Source organism: Blennius ocellaris (genome assembly GCF_963422515.1).
Source record: "Blennius ocellaris genome assembly, chromosome: 19".
Classification (NCBI taxonomy): domain Eukaryota; kingdom Metazoa; phylum Chordata; class Actinopteri; order Blenniiformes; family Blenniidae; genus Blennius; species Blennius ocellaris.
In genome coordinates, this window is record NC_137668.1 from 10,251,932 (window position 1) to 10,268,214 (window position 16,283).

Below are 16,283 nucleotides of genomic sequence, written 5' to 3' on the forward strand. Positions count from 1 at the left end.
TGGCAAAGCTGAGGGTTCACTCCTGGGCCTCCACCAAAGGAAACTACAACGCCCCCCCACCTTCAGATCCTAACTCAGATAAAACACACTGCTGACATCATCTACCCCCCCCCCTCCCTTTTTTTTTTTCTTCCCCCAAAAAAGAATAACATCCCCATGGTCTTCCCTTATTAACATGTGCAGTGTAGCGGGCAGCGAGAATAATAATGTGTTCTCATACACACACACACACACACACACACACACACACACACACACACACACACACACACACACACACACACACACACACACACACACACACACACACACACACACACACACACACACACACACACACACACACTATTTGGGTTGCGACCACAAAGCCCCGGGCGGCAGCCAAGCTAAATAACAGTCAGAGGGAAGATGGTCAAAGCATCACAATTAGAGGCCGTTTATTTTCTATTCTGCCCATGCCAGGGAGATCACAGACTATAATTTGTGCCAAAGATGTTCGGGGGTTTTGTGTTGTTGTAGAAATCTGTGGAAACGCTCGTGAATATTTTGCAGAGAGGAGTGTGGTCAGAGGTGATTCTGGGTGAAAGTTGACCAGTCAAGTGGAAATGATACAAGAGCTGTTTTACAAAGAATGTCTACTGGAGTTGGATAAAATTCAAGAGCGTTGGTGAGAAGTTCACGGAACATGCGAAAAGAGCCAGCGAGCAAGGAATGAATGAAGTGCCTTGTTCTTAATGGGGCAAGCGAGAACTCAAACAAACGCTCCCCTGTGGCTCAATATCAGCAAGTTATTCTGTGATAGGAGCTGCAACTTTGACATAATTATTATTGATCATTTTATGGAGCAAAAGTATAGTTTATGCCACCCGAGGGCCCTGTTGGGCTCGATACACCCCCCCACCCCACACACACACACACACACAGTTTCAGCATTATTACAAAGCCCTGTTGAGGATTTTTGGCTTGCGTACAGGATTTTGCCTGGAAGGCCATTTGCTGCATGTATGACCCGGCAGGGTGAGGCGAGACTGTCAGCTCACACATGCAAGGTTTAGTTTCTGAGAAATATGCTCCAGCAAACCACTTTGAATAAACTCCTTTACACTTATTACAAAAAAGCAGTGCTGTACACACAACATACATAAATGCTTTCATTCCTATACTTGATTTTTAAAGATAATTATTTGACTATATATGATAGAAATGTTGAATACAGGATTAAAAAAAATAATTCTCAATGAGCATTTAACATTTAAGTTCAATGAAGTTGTTGTCAAAATGATCCACCATTTTCATTTTCGCAATCATATTCTTCAGAATATTTAAAGGTTTTTAAAAAAAAAATAAAATAAGGAATGTGCACTCTTCCTCTTTCTAAAATGTCTCAGCAGTAAAATATTAATTCTTTATATCAGTTTAAAGGGTCATTGCTTAGGATTTTCCAGTTATGTATGCTATCTACAGTTTTTGTTGTTGTTTTTTTTCAGATTCATCTGATAAAGCTACTGAAACAGATGCATTCACATTAAATGCCATGATTGACTATTTAATTCTTGAGATGGACACAGAGCTGTGAAAAATGTGCATGGAAGTCTGGACAACTACTGTTAAATTTGCTAAATTGTACTCCATTACAAGTGGAGTTATAAAGTTCTTTAAAGTGGTATTTATTTAACCTCTATCTATAGTATAAGCACATTTCTAAGAAAAGTATAGCAATTCTGCAAAGGCAATTTGTTTTGAATTTGAAGTTATTCAACTTATTTGCTACTGAAATGCAAACCAAAGTGGTTGAATATTGATTACGATTATTGGCACCCTCTGTGGCATATGATAAAAGTAAAACCAGATTACATGGTATAAACTGTACCACAAAGATACAAGTACCCAACTAATTACAATGACTATAACAGTATTCTGATTTCATTTTCTCCCTTATATATTGTATCGTATTGTATTGTATTGTATTGTATTCTATGCTGTCACATTTGAATGCATTAAAGAGGACAAAAAAAGGCAAATAAAATAACACAAATGCTATAATTTATTAACGTATTATCGTCCTATTGTTGTGGTCTGCTTTATATCATAAACTTCAACTGTGAAGTAGAAATTATACAGACTGCAAATAATATTACAGATATATATAAATATATACTCCGAGGTGTGTATTTGTGAGTGAACCATGTCCAGTAGATGGCGGTATGTGTCCGTGAACGCACCACGTGCATGAGCGCGCCTCACAGCCGCAGTTTGAGCCGCAAGCCGCCTCTCTCTCTCTCTCTCTCTCTCTCTCTCTCTCTCTCTCTCTCTCTCTCTCTCTCTCACACACACACACACACACACACACACACACACACACACACACACACACACACACACACACACACACACACACACACACACACCTGATTGGCCTTTATTTCTCTTTATTGGACCAACTGCACCCCTCAGTAATGACAACAATAGCAAGCCATCATTTGGTCTCCAGTAATCTGTCTTTAATTTTGTTTACAATATCAAAAATAAATGCGACAAATGCGAAATGCGAAAAATCCGAAATACGTGTTTTCCCCCCCTCGATGGTCAATCACTCTCAAAATCCCCAGAATGAAAAGAATAATCCGTACCTGAAGCATATTTATAGTAAACAATTAGGTAAAGACTAAAAAAAGCTAAATGCCAATAAGATAAATAAAAACTGAAATTATGTAATTTAATTCACACAAATATAATTTATTTGATTATTCCATGAGTCTCTCTGAGATTTCACATTTATTTTATTCACATACAACGAAACATGATCAATATACGGTATAATCATTTTAATTATCCATGGGACTGTCGTAATTATTGATATTTTACCATGTACTGATCTACGAATAAAAACACAAATGACTAATAAATAGATAAGTAAATTTTATTTGCTCATATAATAACTTTAATTTCTAAATGAGTAATATATGTGCTTGACAAATTTTTCTGAAGGTAAATGGATTATACGGACAAACAATAGAAATACTTTTTACCAGGATGACTGAAACGATCCTGAAATATATTTATAAATTCTCGTACGTTTATTTTGTAATTGGAGGCAATACTTTACCTACAATATAAAAAGGCTAAGAACAGTTATAATAATATGAAATGTATTATTATTATTATTATTATTATTATTATTATTATTATTATTATTATTAATTGCATTGTGTTCCTTCCACAACATTCTCCATTGATTGTCTCTATAAAGTGATGATCTGTCTGCAGCTCTCAGGCTTTGCTGCAGTATGGCCTACAGTACATCTCTCACTCACAACAGGCCAGTAATCAATAATCTGGGCAGTTTGGGGGCAGTGGGGGCAAATCACATGACAGCAGATTCCATGAGAGAGGCAACAGGACAGGGCCAACCTTGACACTAAAAGGAATCTAGAGTTTCACGGCAGGGAGAAGTTCAGGTTTCATATGTTAACATGAAGTGGCCACAATTAATGAAGGAAGAAAAAAATAACAGTTGGAGTATAAAGGCATGTATAAAAGAAATTATAAAAGTAGAAAATAATGAAATAAATAAACAATCTCTGGTTGTTTAGCAATATTTTAAAAATGAGTAAAAAAAAAAAAGTTATTTAAGGAAAATGGATTTATTACAATAAACAAAAAGAAAGCTTTAAAAAAGAAAGGTGATAAGGAGTGAAAAGTGGTTTTCACTTTTGATTTCGCTCCGACTCTAACAGTGTCCTGCCTTCTTTATTGAATAATGTTCCCACCTGTCCTGTAAAGTGATAAAGCTCTTCATCTCACTTGCATGCTCTGCCAGGAAGTGACGGCCTAATGCTCCTACTTAATGATTTCCACAGGACAGGCAGTGCATGACAGACGCCAGAGAATTGTCCCTGGTCTCTCTCTCTCTCACACACACACACACACACACACACACACACACACACACACACACACACACACACACACACACACACACACACACACACACACACACACACACACACACACACACACACACACACACACGCAAATACTATCTTTCGGGCTGGGGGGGGGGGTGCATTTGGTCCAGTGCATCCCAGTCGTGCCTGTGTTTATATAAGCTTGATTTTCACAACTGGAAAGTAATAGCCATCTGCCCAAGCAGGCTGGAGGGGTATCGTATGTGAGCAGGTAACCGGCAGCTATTAAAATCACACACACACACACACACACACACACACACACACACACACACACACACACACACACACACACACACACACACACACACACACACACACACACACACACACACACACACACACACACACACACACACACACACACACACACATGCAGTCGTCTGTCCGTCAGAAACTCTACTACTGGGATGACACATCAGGCAAAGGTACAAGGCACTGATGATGGCGATGATTTATAGGTGGACTATTTGATAAACCTACAGAACAAGACTTTTCGCTGTATAGAGGCAGACACGAAGGAGAAAGTCTTGACGATATAAAAAGCGAGCGAAGCAAAATGTTTCTTTTTTTAGAAATATATCAGATTGCTGAGGCAGGTTTTTTGATACTGTCGTCGGACGGGCAGCTGCACATGTACAGCAGCCAGAAGGGCTGACATACAGTAGATCCTGGATATACTTCCCGCCAGACTGACAGGTGAATGGAGTGAGTCAGGTCCAGGTTAGCCGCATTCCCAGGCCTCGTCTCCTAAGGTAGTGTGGGAAGACAAACCCCCCCCTCCCCCCAAACCCCCATCTATCGGCCCCTCCTCAAAGGGCATGTGCGACCCTGTGATGACATATGACCTCTTCAATGGCCCTTTCCCTGCCACATCTGTCATTTCCCACAATCCCGATCCCATTTTCATCTCGAGGTAAGCTTGAAATTACAGGAAAGGAACAGTGGACGCTTCCTCTTGCCACCAGACCGTTGTACAATTTGTGTCGAGCCAGTTTCAACACGGTGGATTTACGACAGAAGCACGTCGATCAGATTGTGACTCGGTGCAGCAGCAAAGTTTTTTGGCCACGCTGTGGAACATTTCTGAATATTCCTGAGACAAATAGCGAAAAGAAAATCCAATGCCTTCGGTATAGCGACTCGTTTGAACAGTTGTTGAGAGGACGTCGGCAGAGCTCATTTATTCCCCTGGCTATCTGTAATGGTCTAATTACCCTCTAAAAGCTTCTCCATTGGCGTCTGTGTAATGAGGCCCCTCTAGACTACAGGTTGACATAAGACTGCCTTCAGCTCGCCCCCACTGAATCTTAACCCCCTCCGGCTCTCACTCCACCTCCGCCATCCGTGCCCGAAGGCCCTATGGCGGGGTCGACCAGCAGGGGTCCATCTGCACAGGACAGGGCGAGCACAGACGGAAGCTATTGAGGTGGAACATACAGGAGAGGTCCTGACAAGATAAAGATATCAGGAGCAGACAAGGGCAAAGGAACATATTGATGGAGAGGGCCTCTCTCAGGGCAGGCTGACACCAGATACCTGCTATTTAAAACAGTGGTTTCGCTTGCTCATGGATTTGTCCATGCTGCAGTGCCATAACCTAACTGGGAGGGCCACAAACTCTTTTCTCTTTCTCCCCTCTCCCTCCACTCCCTCCACCCACTTTGTGTCTTCATCTGTCCGGCCCTAACCCTCTTTTACACAGTGTCAAGCAGGCAAACACAGTCACCCCTATAACTGCTAATGCTGCCGACATAAGGCTCCATCTTTGGCCCCTAATGAAATTGGAATATGTGTTGCGGAGTTCCAAACTGGATCATATTAAAGTGATTTTCCCCTCTGGCTCCCTCTTTCTCTCTCCCAGACTCTTCCTCACGGCTCCGTCCGGTGTTAACCATTACTGTCTCTCCAGTCTTTCAGTGGCACAGGGGCCCCCGGCTCAGGCCTGTCTGGCAGGGGGCCAATGCCCCTCTGAGGATGGATGCCGGGGTCCAGTCTGCCCATTGGCCATGCATTGTGTGTACATGGAGCCAAGTGACAGTGATTCTTGGGCAACAGCTGAAAGACGCTGGCAGTTTGAGCCCTTGCGGGAGGGGGGGGGGGGGGGGGGGGGGGGGGGTTCAGACGGTCTTTGAGCTCAGTTTAAATCTCACAAAAGTGGAACCAGTAAAAGAGAAGAAAGTTGAAGAAACAATGCTGGAATGCAGCAGTTTGTTAGTTGGCTGAGTTACTTTGTGACTATTTTGATTGATCAAGTCTAAAAGTCCAGGACAGAATTATTCTGCCTTGCAAAGGTTTGGAATCATATCTTGTTTTCTTGTAGTTTCTACATTTTGTCATTTTGCATGGTGATTTTGCAGAATATTGTACCGAAGACACTGAATACTCGCTTTGATGGATTATAATAGTATAAAGAACTAATTGATTCCAAATCATATCGTTATTGTAAATAGGATTCCTACTAATCTACTATAAGTTCAGGTTGGTATTATGCAGTGCATGCATAAGTGTTATTTCATCTACTAACATTATATCTCAGCCTATTAAGCCACTCCATCCTTATACAGTACAGCACACTCCCCTCCCCTCTAGTGACTGGCCCCACCTATGTCCCAAAGCCCATTATAGCTCTTCACCCCCCCCACCCCACAACCGTCACCAGTTCCAGTCTCCACTCCAGCCCCCCCCCCCTGTCACATACCCCTGCCCCTGCCTTGTCACACCCCTGCACTGATGGATGGTTGGGGTCAGTGGTTCAGCTGTGGAGTTCAAGCCTGCGGGCTCCACGGACTTCCCTCCCCACTCCCAACCTTCTGCCAACCCCCCCCCCCCCCCCTCCCGACACTCTTTTACTCTTTTACTACCCCTGCTCCTTCTCTCTCCCTCACTCCCGGATGAAAACAATGTCAGAAACCCAAAGCTGGGCACTCAGCTGAGAAAACTCATAACTCTCCCCTCAGCACCCACCTTCCCCAACACCCACCGTTAACACTTTCATTCCTCGCTGGGCCCTCAAATAGAGCCGGCTTACTGGGGCCACATAAATCACCGGGAGGGTCACGCAGGGCCTAGAGTCAGTCCTCGTCTCACTTTGAATGGGTAGAGGCAGGTCACTCACTGTCACTGTACTGTGAGTTATCTCTTTATAATGACGCCTGTAGGATGTCTGTGAATGTGCGCGAGCCTCTGTGGCCGTGTCTGTGTGCGAAAACGCGAATGCTCAACTTTGATTTCGCCACCGAGTCAAATCAGAACAATTGTTTTCGTGACTTTTGGCTGCGAGCTGCATGAGCTCATGTGTTTCTCTGTGGCGCTGCTCACCGTCTGATTGCCTGGTGTAACATCTGTGGAGCTCGGGCCAGCGCAGCTCCTGATCAGCTCCGTCCTAACGACTCCGCGTGCAGAGGTATCTGGAGAGCCTCGGATTGTTGACCCAAATCAACACTGACACACACTCTGCTCTTATGCTAATCACTATGTTTAGGAATATTGAGCAGACAAGGGGGTCGGGACGGGGCCGGACGGAGTTGGGTGGGGAGGCCCCGACGAATTCCAGTAGTTTTGAAACGTGGCAATTATCAGCATTAGCCTGCACCCCCGACCCGAACCGCCAAAGTGAGCGGAAATGGCAGCAATCAGGCCCGATTTCCCTCGGAGATGCTCGACGGGCGGGACACACACATCCAGGAGACACGGGGCCTTCGGACAGGGAGCGAGAGCAGCGGCAGAGCCCCGCGAGTCCCCCCTGACAGATGGGAGTGGAGCGGGGCAAGTCCCGGGGCTGACAGCAATGTTGCCAAAATTGCTCTTGGATTGACTAACAATTAAGATATCAAAAGAGATCACGGCAGCTCACTGACAGCTGCTTCAATTGTTTGCACCTGCTCCTCTGGTGTTCTGCACATGTCTGGCATGGATTAGGCCGACTCGTGCTGGCCACATTTCACCTTTCCACAAGTGATTTACTCCAGAATCATCCTTCTGCCTCACGGGCTTGTTGAACGCACCCTGTAGCTGGAGAAGGAGGGGAGGTAATGGCATCATTATCATTGTCATGTTGGGTATTGTTATAGATCTCTCATCTCTCCTTTAACTGAGGTGAACTGCTACAGTACGGTAGAATTGAATGCTTGATATGAGGCTCAATTGTTTGACAAGATGGAGAAAATAAAAATGAAAGTACAAATAATATAATCATCACTCAGGAGTCCAGGTTCTCCTTGCTTTCTACTTCCCGACATTTGCATCCATAATTTGTTGATAGTTTTGCAGAATCACTCAAATAGCTCCTGAGTGGCTGGTTGTTTTCTAGTGTTATGTTTGTGAGATCCTTGGGCGGTTGTGAGCAGCCCTGTGACCCCGTCTTATAAGGACACTGTTGCTTCACACACGGCAGCCGTTGACATTTGTGAGGTCAAAGAGGAGGAACGTGTTTGTGCATCTTTGCGGCGCTGTGGAACAATCCGTGCCTGTCCTGTGTCAGCTAAACTCACCCTGCAGCTCCAACCGGGGGGTTTTGTTTTCAGTTTCAGTCTATTCCGTCCATTAAATCCCTTATACGATTGCTTGATCTTTATCGCATCGTTTTGTGTTTACTATTGTGAATCATTTTAGGTTTCATTTTAATAATGTTTTAAATAACAGGTTTTTTTTTCTGAATTATATAAAAATATTTCTGCTTTTCCAGTAATGGCAAAAATAAACAAATTATTCAGTTAAATATTGAAACACAGAAATTATAACTTATAATTGAACCAACCTAAATACACACACATGTCAAAAAAACAAGGACAAGTATTTTGGAATTCTATGAAACGTCAAAATATTTAACATTCATTTAACAGAAATGGAAATATTTCATGCAGTTTTAACAAACATATAATTTAAACTTATATGTCATGTTAATTAAAAGTACAGACTCAAAAGAATATTTAATAAAATTAGACATGTTATCTATTTTTTGAAGCAGATTTGGGAAAAGCTACAAAACATCCAATAAAAAGATACACTTTTTTCGTGGTATTATCCTTATTATTATTATTTTTTTTGTAAATGACCTTATTGGAGTAAAAATCCCACAGCAAATTGAAAAATCATCATTGAGGATAACGACACTCCCACCAAACACATTCATTGCTTCAGATGACAGCTTCGCATATTTCTCTTAGACGTTTAATGAGTTGGTGCTCCGTCTCGGCTCTGTCATCAGTGTTATCTGCTTCGCTTCCAGCCTTGTCGCTACTAGTTCTCCCTGTCACAGACGTCACATTCAACAGCAGCCTCCCCTCCATGATGACATCTCCCTCTGTGAATATTTCGGGGAAGACAAATGCAACATTAAAGATGCAACTGAAACAGTTGAGAAAACAGAGTGTACAACTGTCGCTTCAATTTTGAGCTTCAACACGGATGGAAACGAATTCAGAGAAAATGTGGGGAAAAGCTGAGATGTGTGAAGCGACGATTAAAGTATAAGCAGACAAAAACAACATTAAAGTAGTTGCATTTCTTTCAGTGGCTTTGGGAGACACAGAGTTTACAAATGTGCCGAGCTTCTAAAACAGGAATCATGTTTTACTTTATCCATGCATAATGTTGAGCTCATCTTCAACCTTTAATTTATGGTGGCAATGTGGTGTCACATGCACATGTGCACATAAGCATATAAGCAGGTAACAAATTACAAAACATTAAGTCCTAAAATTTCAGATATGAATCAGAAAACCTTATTCTCATTTCTATTAAAACAACAAAACTTTGTTGGTTACAATCAGTCTTTGTGAGCAGCAGATAAAAAGTAACAAGGATAAGATCCAATATAAAAATACTGTAAAAAAAAACCTCAAATAAATTAAAGATAAAAGGTACATAAATCATGGTTCCTTGGAAGGACATATCCTTTTGAAATGGAATCTGGAAGTCTTGACGATATCAATTTAAATGTTGGATTAATCATTTTCACTAACGATCACTGTTACCATCAGCGGTTTCGATCTTTTCACTGTTGCTCTGAATCGTCTTCACCGAGATTAAAACAAGCAATGATCCAGTTTGAATGAAGCAAGTCGTCTTCAAATGTGGAGCGTAAACTTGAATATGCATCAGAGCTGTGTGTAAACATTGAGGAAAAGAAGTAACACAAAGTGTTACAAGTATTTTCCTGGTTGCCACCTCTGTATAGCTTCATGTACAGTGGCTGCCTTTTCAGGAGGTGTAATCTCAGATGGTGTTCACATTGAAGATGAGAGATACGACATCTTCTCCCGTGTTTATCGCAAACTGCGAGTTCTGAGAGTGGACGAGTGAAAATGCTGTCTTGTTGTGTTTTGAGCGTGGACAGCTGGTGATCATCCCTGTCTTTTGTCTCTGGACATCTGTTTGTGGAGCGAAGCGGCTGAAGGATGAAGGGACCGGAGCACCTGGAAGAAAGGGCACCATCCAGAGATAACGCTCTCGCACACGTGTACATGGGTGCATGAGCGCACAATTGTGTGTTTTGTATTTGTGTGCGCATGCTTGATTATAATACATGCAGTTCAAACAGGACAACTCTCTCTCCTATTATCTTTCCATCAGCTTTAGGCTCCATTAAAACCGCCCTCCCCTCAGTGCACAATAACACCAGTATTCTCCTGTCTGTGTGCTGTCATTGTCCCAGCCCATAAGGCATGGTTACATTTTTTTTTTCCCCCTTACCTGATGGAAAGCTTCCTCTTTGTGTGCCTGCGTGTGTGTTTGCCAGTATTGCTTATGAACCTGTGGACAAGCTAATTACTAAAGTATGTCCTAAAAAACAAGAGCCGGAAGGAAGGATGTAGAGGTGGTAGTCCATATACCCCTCCAGCTGCCACCTTACACAACTGCATGCAAGCAAGCAAGCAAGCACACACACACACACACACACACACACACACACACACACACACACACACACACACACACACACACACACACACACACACACACACACACACACACACACACACACACACACACACACACACACACACACACACACACACACACACACAAAAGCCCTCCACTCCTCCCCTCGTCTGGCAGGGGGAGACGAGGCAAGTCGAACCCATTGCCAACCCCCCTCTGGAGCCGGGCCAGTCCCGCCGGACCCTCTGGATCTTATTCTGGTGTGGGCCGCCGTGGCTGGTTGGTCCCACTGTGTAACTCTAGCTCAGCCTCTGACACAGTACAGGTATGTCCCCTGTGGCCCAGATTACCAGGGGACTGTGTAAACAGTCCTACTAATCTGAGGAAGTATCCTGCTGGCATATTTGTGAAGCCTGCCTTGGAAAGAAAAGCTTGGCTATTTCATTCAGGAAGCCATTGTGATCATTGTGCTGCTCATAGATGAGGAGGGAAAAAAATGAATGCAAGTTTCTTCGCAGACTTGCAGAAAGAAAAAAAGAAGAAAGGTTTTGCCAATATTACTTTGCAAACATCAGATTAGTTAATGCACTGAGCATTAGACACACATTTGACTTTAATGCTTCATGGTTTACACCACACAGCCTTTATATGTGCAAAGCTGCAGGTTTCAACTACCACGAAGAATCTATCCATCCTTTTTCTACACTTCTTTATCTAATTAATCCAATATACAGAGAAAAACCCATAAATGCACAGGAAAAACAAGCAGACAGGAACTTGCGATGTGAGGTCAAGAGCAATAATGTGGTACAATATTGAGAATCCTGAACATTAAACTTTAAAGTTTTCATTATAAATTATTGTCTGCAACGGTCACATGCATGATAGATTTAGATATGACCTCATTATATCTATTTTTTTTATAATACTTTTGCTTCAAAACACTCAGCGCCAAAACAGTGTGTTTTTAATTTCTTTGGAACAAACAACAAACAAACAAACATGGACAAGGTCATGTTGGGAAATCTTAGAAATAAATTGAGAAACAGACTGAGGCCAATCATCTCACGTCGTCATGTAATTCATGTAATCCACAAACATCGTTAATGTACATTTCTTCACCACTTGAATCGTATAGCGAGACATTGCTTTCTCCTTTAGCTTCCTGTAATGACAAACTCTGGAAAACAATGTAACTGAGCAAGAAGCAGTGAGCAGTGAAATGTCAAACAAATGGATTGAAAAAAAAAGGACATTTCTTAACACACCATACAACACCGAGACTTAAGCTGAGATATCAGTAAAGCTGTGTTGAAAGCTCGCTACCTCAAAGCATTTGCTTCAAAGCCTATGCTGTCACATATAAGCTACATTTCTTTGGACATTTCACTGAATTCTGCACCCAAAAGTAACATTAAAATTGGCTTTGTGTTCAGATTGGAGTAATTTTCCATAATAATTGGTCTTATGAAAAGACATTTTCATCCTCTGCACCAGAAAAAAACCTCAAAGTTCAAATTTACAGCTTATTATGTCATTATTTTATCTGTCGGAACTGAAACTGAAATTGAGCTGCACGTGGCCCCTAACCGAAAATGTGTTTGACACCCCTGCTATAACGACATCCAATAAAAAAAACACATAGATACATGTAAATATTGGCCTTACATTTAGCTGTGTGGGTCTTATATAAGTGGCCTTTTTTCTGAAAGATACATTCCACCTTGTAAATGACCCACACCAAATCTCTGTTTCACCTGCCATAGCTTTTGTCATGGAGAATTTGGGTCGCTGCATCTTTAAGTCACTTTAATCTGCTAACAGCTTGGTCTTGGGCCGCTTGGTCATTTCTTAGTTCCTCTTTCCATTGTCCTATATGTCATCTCCAGGCAGACACTGTTAAGATATTAATGGCTGCATGATGAGATGGCCTCCTTACAAGGCTGCCCTTCCTGGATAATTGATTATGTAGTGAATGACATGATGTGGTTCAGGTTTAGGTCTCGACGCTCCACCGCAGAGCCACGATCGGCTTTATGAGCCAGCTTTTCTTCAAAGTAGCATTTTCGCAAACTTTTCCAGTTGAGATCTTAAAGACAAACACATCAAGCTGAGATCATTGTTTGATATGTTGTGGAGAAGTGAGCAATCCATCGATAAGTAGAGGGGGGGGGGGAAAAGACAAAATACTGGAAAACCCCATGAAGATGTAAATCAAACTTTAAATAATAATTCTTAGAGTGGAATACAAACATGTTTGAAAATGTCTGCGAGGTTTCTTTGATGACTTTTTTTTTTGTTGTTGGAGTAACTAATTCCAGAGCCAAATGAGAGAAGTAATGAGCATTCTTTTCTGACATGAGTGTGTTTATAAGAGCGCAACTCTAGCATGTAAAGAGAGACGCATGGAAGCACTTCTCTTCCTTGGAATAAAGTAATTAAGGATCGCTCTGCCATTTTTTTTTTTTTTTTTTTTTCCCCCCCTCGGAGCCCAGTCGGAGCCAAAGGACGTAACTTTCTCGATGCAAGTCGATCATCGCTACAACTTGACATCCTGACCCGGACATTTAATTTATTGATCTTCATTTTATTCGGATGTAAGGACCCTTTGCTCTTTTAAATTAATCCAGGTTAATTTGGCCAGGCCCCTTATCCCACCCAGCATGAATGGGCCCTCTGTTGGGCAGAGCTGGCCTTGGCCACCCAGTTTTATGGGAATCTGCAGTGAATTAGAAAATCTGTCAATGCGAGAGGAGTTGCGCAGCGCGGATATGCCGTGTCACTCCACCTGTAAAAGAACTGCTCTTTGTCCATTATCTCCCGGGCTTACCTGAGGAGAGTTAACCTTGAGGTCAATAACATCTCCATGGTGTTTCATGACTGGCTGGGCCTGGGCCGGGGGGTCTGAGGAGAGCCATTGTTAACGTGCGGGCTGCAGACCCACACTTCCTCCTGCTTTGGGTCTCCTCATCAAATACCTCTGGGAAACAGATCTGTAAAGAGCAGTGACGGGAGCCATAAAGATGTGATCACTTTCACAGAAAGAGCAGCCACTGTACCAGTTCGTCTTCACTTGTGGTTAATAGAAACCGCCAAATTCTTCAAATGAAGCTGCAGCGTGAGGGTAGATTCGCCCCAGGGTGTAATTCTTTTGGCATTGTGCAGACTGTTTACCTGGCAACTGTTTAGATTCACATAAACACACAAAACAATCAACCGTACACTAATATTCCGCCTACAAAACGCTCCGTAACCCTGAAACCAAGGATGTGGAACTTTTGGCCGCATGTTGTCTTGCTCTTATTTCCCCGCTTCTCTTATGATTCATGCACTTCTTTAGCGTGGCCTTTGTAGTTAAGCATGCTGGCATTCAAATTTAAGCATCCTAGATTGGAGTATAATTTGCCCTTGCATATCTATTGCTCTGCCTGTAATCGTCCACATGGTAGAAATAACTAAGATTGTAGGAAAGTTTTAGGTGGCATGCCAGGCGAACAACAAGTCCTCTGTCGTAGCTGTACAGCATTATTTTCCTCAATCCCACTCTCGCTGTGAGTAAGAAGACAATTATGTACACCGAGAGTTGCCAGAAACAGATTTCAGACGAGTGAGATTTGATATGTAAAGACCTCTCTTGACAGTATGAACAATAAGAGATTTTTCTCTGCGGCGTCACTTTGGTTATTCTAATTTGTGAGTAGCCGGAGACCTCATTCAAATTGGCGCATGATCACAAGTGAACTCTGGGTGTCGGTTTTGAAACGCTCCCCTGTTTAGATGGAGACATTTGAATAGGATTTGACCTGCATGTAAATGGCGAGTCGGGAGAAGTTTACACTGAAGGTAGGCGGGCAGGTGCAGAGCACAGCAAAGTCCAGGTGTGTTGACAGTGACACGGTGTGTTGACGTTTGTCCTCTATATAGAAACGAGAGCAACCCATAACTTACAGTGCTGCAAAACGATGTGAGTGAATTATTCATTTACCTTGCTAACTAGTTTTTTTTTAATATATAATGCGAGTGCAACTCTGCTCACTGCACGTCGGCGGAGGAGGAGGGGGAGGATTTGCCTAATTTGAGTGGATATGTTCAAGTCAGTGAAGCATTTGTCAACAAAGGCCAACAAAGCGAGACAGACAGCTTTGTGCTACGCTAGCTGAAATCAAATTAAACAGTGCTAGATTGATTACCACGAGCTGTCCAACATGGATTTATTTTACTAAACATAATCAGAGACGGATGTCTTTTATTGAGATGCTCATGTGAAATATGTATTTTTTTCCCCCCTCCCATGTTAAACACACAAAACCGCAGGTGCCAGGCTGTCCCAGCGATTAGGCTTTGTAAGTCGCATATCGATCTGTTCGGTAGGAACAGTGGACCCACTTTGCCTCTGCGCCTTTTCTTAGAAAACTATGTTGTCGTTGCATCAGCCAACAGCCCTAAGGGGGTGGTGTGGAGGCAAGGGACCATGTTGGGCCAAGCACATCACCTGTTCCTGAATCCAAAATAGGACACGACTTGAGATTCAATTTTAGCAGCAAGTGGAGCTAACCAACAGCAGTGACAGGGGTGTAACGACTGGTGATGAGTGATGATCACAGGCCATCACTCACAATCAGCAGTCCCCGGTGGCCTCATTTCACTATACCTGGCATTTACATTGGCCCGCCATCAAGCATGCACGCTATTAATAACCATATGCATTTGGGCAGGGCTTTCGCTTTAGACATTATTTAAAGCCACCTACAAAGTGGAAAGAAGGAATTAATTGTTTGGCATGATATTCTACTTTATATCTTTATGGGACATGCATTTAAGGAATACAAATGTGCATGTGAAGACTTTCTGAAAAAGGCTCAACCTAATGACACATTCTAGAAATTGTGATAAATTCTAGAAATCTTGAGATACTCTAGAACTCTTGAGACATGCTAGAACTCTTGAGACATTGTGGAAATCTCAACAGATCCGAGAGCTTTTGACAGACACCAGAAGTCTCAATAGATTTGGCAGCTCTTGACAAATTTGAGAAGTTTTTAACAGTTTCTAAAACTACTGTCACGTAGTACTCTTGACAGATTCTACAACCCTTCATAGACTTTGCAACACTCACAAATACTAAAATACCAGAAGCTCCCATCTCAATGTTTAACACACTTGTTCCCTCCTGTGTCCTGTGAGTTTGGAATAAACATGAAGAAATATGTTACTTGGCAAATATGGTCAGTTGTACAATAAAGGGTTAAACCCTTGCAGTCTTGGCAGAGGTTTATATGTCTTAGATCATCTGACTGGTATCAATAGATCAACTGAAAACAAAGGAAGAAGTCAAGCAAGACAACTGGGAAAGAAAAGAAGCTCATATTTCCTATGAAATCGGTATCCGAGTAATCAGGAGATTAAAAGTAAATAATCAAACTGGTCAGT